Here is a 6,587-nt window from a genome sequence, read left to right as displayed (position 1 = left end):
CAGGAGTCAGAAACTGGAAGACGGGTTACCTGGAAAAAAGTTTGGGTGATGAATGGTGTAGTGGAAGCACAATACTGTGAACGTAATTAGCACAAATGAATGATATATTTGAACGTAGTTAAAAGGAGAAAGTTTAGGTTGTATATATGTTCCTAGAATAACAATTTTTAAAAAAACATAGGACTGTATGTAAACTATGTAAATATGGACCATAGTTGGTAGTGTAACTGTAACAGCATTGTTTCATCACTTGTAACAAAGGTACTATACTAAAGCAAAGTGTCAATATTAGAGGAAATTGTGAGTTTCAGGAAGGTATAGAGGAAATTGTATTTTGTGTATGATTTTTATGTAAACCTACAGCTTCTCTAACATTTTTAACCCACCATTCATTTCTCAATATCTCATCCTTTTACAGAGTTAATATTTATTGAGCACCTACTATGTACATGTACGTTTCTGAGCACTTTCTGTTCATTTTGTCACTTTATCTTCAAAACGGCCCCATGAAGTAGGTAACATTATGATCCCCATTTTTACTGATGAGGAGACCAAGAATTAGTTAAGTCGTTTACCCAAAGCAAAACAGCTAATGAATAGGGTGGCTGGGATGTTAACTCATGTCTGCCTGACTTACCATTCACTCTTAATCTCTAGTGATGACAAAGGAAGACCAGGACTTGGCTTTGGATAAGAAGAGACCTCATGAGGCCTGTGACCACAAGCTGCATACAATTTCTGCATGATCTTTCAGTTCTGTCAATGTCTTCTTTCGTAGAACTCCACAATGGTGGAGTGGTACCAGGTGGAGGGTCTGCTTGGAGAGAGACTTAGAGTTCATTACCACTAACTGATCTGGGGACTTTGGACATGTTACTGGATCTCAAAGTCCTACCCCTGTAAAGCTGGGACTGATGCTAAATGCCTAACAGTTGAGAGGGTAAGGGATGTATCCTATATAAAGTGCCTGGAATGTTAATAACTGTGAGTTCCTACCCCACTACCAACTCTCCTCGCTCCTAAATCTCCACCCACTAAGTCTCCAAGGTGCCTGCCTTCTGAGTTAAACTTCTGGAGTGAGCTTTTAAAGAGAAGCTCCAACTGGGTTTTATTATCCGATACAGATAACTTTTTTGATGTGTATCAAACATTTTCATTTGTAAGGTGGGTGGATTTTATATATCTATATCTACATCTAGCTGCTAGGAGAAAAATCTTTAAAGCTTCAAGATGGGATTTTTGAAACATCTTTATAGACGAAAAAAGCAAAAGTTTAACCTTCAAAGAAAATAAAAGAGAACATGAAGTTTATACTTGCACATAATACAAAAAATAAAAAGACTGAGGCTGGGATTGCAAATGTTTGACCTTGACATCAATTATTCAGGCAGCATCAAAAAGATTCTTTTCATTTGTGTTGGTAGAGTCATATGCATCATCTAACGCCAGAAGATACATCCTCATACGCAGTGAGGAGCGGAGACCCTGTGTTCTGAGGGCCGTCCTCATTCAGGCCCGCTCCATTCAGTCTTTTGTCTATTCATTATCTTCCCCATGCCCTCGCCTCACTCACTCATTCATCTGAAGTGATTGTTGTGTGCCAGGTGCTGTGTTAGCTGCCGAGAGTGCAGAAATGGTCGGCAGTTGTGCTACAGCTTGTGCTTTACACAGAGAGTGAGACAGGCAAGGTGGACCTGTAACGTGCAAGAAGAGCAAGAGGCACAGGGGGCAAAAAGACCCCATTTGAAGACAAATACGTGAGCAACATCCTTTTTGTGTTTTGCTGTGTAACGCGCAAGCACCGGATCAAAAGGGCTCTGAAATGCCTGGGGATACGAGCTGGCTCCTGGAGGAGGAGGCGCCTGGGCTCCTGTCCGATGAATCCACAGGCCAGGAAAGGAAGAGATCAGGGCATCCTGGTCCTCAGTCAGAGGGTGAATTGTGCTAGTGTAATCATCCATTTCATCTTAACTGCCCACTTAGGTGTTTGCTTTCATGTTTGCTAGTCTACCTGACTGTTCTCCAGGTATAGGCTGTGGAGGTGTAGAACACAGGATAGGACAGTATATTTTATAAAAGCTTGACGTTTTAGTACGGAAAAGGCCTAAGGATCATTGGCTCCAATCTTCTCTTTTACCAATGGACAATCTCAGGCCCACGGGGCTAGGAGGTTTGTCCAAGGCCACAAGACAAGTGGCGCTAACCCCTCCTTCTCCCTATGCCTCCTCTCTGGCTAGTAGGTCACCCTATGTACAGGGTAATGGCTCATTGTCAGAGGGAAAGAGCATGACTTACCCCCAACTGCAGGGTGGGAGTTCAGGCAGAGCCAGGCCCCACCAGACCCCGGGTCCCTGAGCAGTCTTCAGAGGCCTGAGTCTGCGCCGCGGATCCCCGGAGGGGCCCTTGTCTGCAGGAGCACAGCAGGGAGAGGAGGGCTGAGCTGCCCGGAGGCAGCGTCCACCTACTTCCCGACATACAGGGGCAGCTCAGCTCTGCCTCCCCTGCTGCCCACTGGGTTAAAGCTTCCGCAGCCTCCCGGAGACCCTCGAGAAGTACACGGCCTAATGTTCAAAACCGAACTTGAGACTGAAACGGGTGCAGCTGACGCTACAGGGATCACTTTGCACCAGCCTCCCGGCAAAGCTAACAGCCAGGAAGGCAAATGCCTTTGAGTCGGCCGGCAGCAGCCTGCGGGCGCTCACGCGATGTCTGTGGCTCTGTCCGCGCCGAGGCAGGTTCCCTCGGGTCGTGCAGGCGCGGTCCACGCAGAAGGAAGGCACACGGGGCTCGGGGCAGCTCATGACCTGCGCCATCCCATCCGTTAGTGACATTTTTGTGATGACATTATACACGGTTAAGTCTACCTGCGGTAGCAGCCCCCCTTGTGAATAATGCATTACCACATTATACATGATTGCTCTGCAAACGCACAACTTTTTCAATAAAACAAAAAATAGTAACGCTCTATCTCCGCGCAGGGGGGGGGGGCCGCGGCGACCACAGCAGGCCGACAGCACCGCCTAGTGGCCACCCAGAGAACTGCGCCTCCGCGCCTCGCAGGGGCGCGCGGTGCCAGGGACCGAGTGCGGGGGGGGGGGGTCAAGTCTAGGGAAAGGCCCACGGTTCCCCAACGTTTCCACCGGCATGGTCACAGTCCCGCCACACGCCAGAGGCAGGGGGAGACCGGCAGCGATGAGTACAGCAGGCCGGGTCGTGTGGAGAAGGAGGATTTGACGCAAATGATTTGGGCAGGATGTGCTGTGGGGTAGCAGAGATGTATTTTTGGCCAGCCTGAGACGCTCAGCCGTCCCTCCCGCTGGTTTGCCCCTTTTCTCCGCCAGGTCCTCAAATTTATGTCCTGTTTCTAGCAACAAATATTACTATGGAATGATAAATTACTCCCACCAGAAAAAATGCTTGATAGAGATGCTTTTAATTTTCCAAGACTCCTGGCTCTTCAGAGGACACATAACCACCTGAGAATCTGGTGAAATGTGTGAATTCACTCCCCAGAAAGTACACCTAAGTGCAAAATGCTGCATATTATTTCAGGGGGCTTTCAGACGCCACGATGCTCCTCCAAGCACCCAGTGAAAGTCTCTGAGGTAGAGAGAAGGTCTTTCTCTCCTGATCGCTTAGAAATGGATGCTTTAGAGCAAAGGTGCTATTCTCTACTAAAGGAGTTATGTGAATGGCCTAAACCTAAATGCAGGTCACCAATGAAATAGAAACATTATTGAGCACCCCACAACATACTCAAAGCGACTGTACAAGCTGACAAGGGACAGGTGTCCCTTGGAGTCTGCATGCCTGAGAGCCTGAGAGCCTGAGAGCTGCATGGCCAGGACCAGACTTCTCTTCCTGGCCTCACTGCCTACTTCATGGCAAGCTCTCAGCCTCTGAGCCATGATTTTCTCACCTGCCCAGTGGGAGTGACGATTGTCCCTCCCGTCACCCAGTGGGGGTGATTGGCCTCTCACCTCTCAGTGCTGACCAGTTGACTAATACTAGGTATGGTGGCACAGATCTGGTCAGACACCTGCCGTGTAGCCAGGCCCTTGCTTCCAACGTGGCCTGAGGACAGACAACAAAGGCATGACCTGAGAGATAAAAATGCAGGATCCCAGGCACCTCTCCAGACTGCTGACTTGGAAATCTTCATTTTAACAAGGTCTCCAGGTGACTCCTGGCACATGAAACTTTTAGAATGCCTGCTGTAGATTTGGACGAAAGAGAGGTTAGATTTTTTAAGTTGTACAGCTTCCCAGTCTAGGGGGATTCCAAATCAGCCTGAAGCAAATCCTCTGCTCTGCAAATGGTCATGGGATGCAGGGTGTCCAGGACTGCTTGTGAACGCACCAAGGTTGGCCCCCCAAGGACCCTCCTCTGCAGACAAGGCTGGGGAGGATTATACACCCACGTAGGGACAAAGGGGCCTCCTGGGAGAAGAGGGATCAGAAATTCCCAGACATCCTTTTTGAGATTCAGTGTTATTGGGTCCTCTCTGGTAGGCTGAGTGGCTCACAGAAGGGTCTCCTTGCAGGAGAGGTCCTAAGGAAACACAGGGGAGCCCAGCATGACAGAAGACCTGGGGGAGGCTGGTTCAACTCCAGGGCCCAGAGACGTTTCTGGACTGAGAGAGCTAGTGTGGGGACTGGGTTTGAAGAGGCTAAGAGGTCCAAAGATCTCCCATTCCTGACTGGGGGTCTTTGAGAATGACAGAACCTGAAAAGGCAAATTAGGGAGCCCAAGGGAAGAGCATACCTAGGGGAGCTCAAAGCTGGAGAGAGGGGGTCATCTGCTTGGAGAAACCACTCACCCGCCCCAGGGTCTGGACCCACCAAGGCCACCCTGAAGCAGCAGACAAGGATGTGCAGACTGTGTGGGACGCATTTGCTGCTGCAGCAGAAGCAACGCAGCCAAATGCCATGGCCCCCAACATGAGCTCATCAGATCTTCCAGCTTTCTTTCTACCTGGCATTTCTAAGCAAGTCAGCTCCCACTAGGATAAGTAAGCTCCTAAAGTTTAATTGGGACCAGTCTGCCCCAAAGGACCCACAGCCTAGTGCGGGAGTGGGTACATGAACACAGTCGTGAGTCCTTATAACGGTGTCTTTATTCCTATTTTCCAAAAAGGAGAGTGCAGCCTGGAAGAGGTTAAAGGATTTATAGACGTTTACAGGGAGCTTAAACAGCAAAGTCAAAAGTCACACCCAAATCCAAACCCAAATTCTGCCCTCTACAAACTATCCGCTCACCACATCGCCCTTCTTTTGAGGGACCACATAAACAACATTTTTTTACAGGAAGGAGTTCACAGTTGCCAGAAACAAATTAGCAACTGAACAATTACAATACACTGTAATAGAAGCTAAAGTAGAAGTATTCGTGTGATGCTGTGGGAATAAAAAAAGGTGACCTACCTTAGCCTTAAGATTGGGTGACAGAGAAGGAGAAGTGACTGGAAGATATCAGCAAAGGCTTCTGCAGGATTGATGCCTGAGCTGGGTTTTAAAAAAATCAGTAAGTACTAAACAAGTAGAGAATTCTCAAAACATCAGCATTACTCATAGGCAAACAAAAGGAAAGTGGTGTTATTTGGTATAATTAGAGAGACCTGAAAACTAAAGTAAAAGAAACTTAAAAATAGGAATTTATTTCTCTCACACATTCAAAAAGTCCAGAGTGTGCAATCAATGGAATCAGGGATATTTGATGTCTGTCTACATGGCTTCCATTACCGAGACCCACCTCACAGTCTCAAGATGGCCACTGGACCACCAGCCATCACGCTAGTATTAAGCTAACAAGAAGGTAAAAATAAGAGTAAAAAAGTAAACCTGTCACTTTAAGCACGCCCTAGAACACTTTATGTGGCCACATTTGCTACAAGGAAAGCCTTGAAATGTTTTTCTCCTTTGATGTTCATTCGCCCATAAAAAAACTGGAAATTCTGTTACTGAGGACAAAGAGGAGACGAGATCTTTCTCCCACAGGAGACTATACCCAGAGTATAAGTTTTTAATAGTCGATCTGGATTTGTAGTGGATGTGGTGTCTAGTTTGGGAATACCCCCACATCTTCCCCTTCCTCCTCTAGCTCCTTTGGAAAACTTAAAATCCATTTGGCCCTTATGAGGCTGCCTGCCTCACCACCCAAACTAGTCGCCCTTCCCATAGCCACAGTGGTCAGCTAGGAGACGGGCCTGACACAAGGAACACAAATCAGAGTCTTCACTAAGATTGATAAGCAGACATTGGGATAAAGCATCCTTATGTCTCCTTGGGTTGCTAACTTCTTAAACTCCACAAATTCTTCAAAGGATAGAAATGAACTATTTTAAGCCCCTTTGATTAAGGCTTGATAAAAGTTTACAACCAGAGGCCACAAAAATTGTTTTTAGTGGGACTCTTAATAAAATGAGAAGCTGTCAACCCAAATATCTTTAAAGAATTGGAAGCAATGGATTATTCTTTACCCTTTGTTTAGAAATAAAGGATGAAGAAAATTAGTAAATGTTTATGTAATGGTTACCATCATATTTAAGTTAAATTTATACTTTTTCTGTAGCTCTCAGTTATCAGGTT

Source organism: Tamandua tetradactyla, chromosome 6 (genome assembly GCF_023851605.1).
Source record: "Tamandua tetradactyla isolate mTamTet1 chromosome 6, mTamTet1.pri, whole genome shotgun sequence".
In the NCBI taxonomy this organism is placed as follows: Eukaryota; Metazoa; Chordata; class Mammalia; order Pilosa; family Myrmecophagidae; genus Tamandua; species Tamandua tetradactyla.
Note: the sequence above shows the minus strand (reverse complement) of the source record.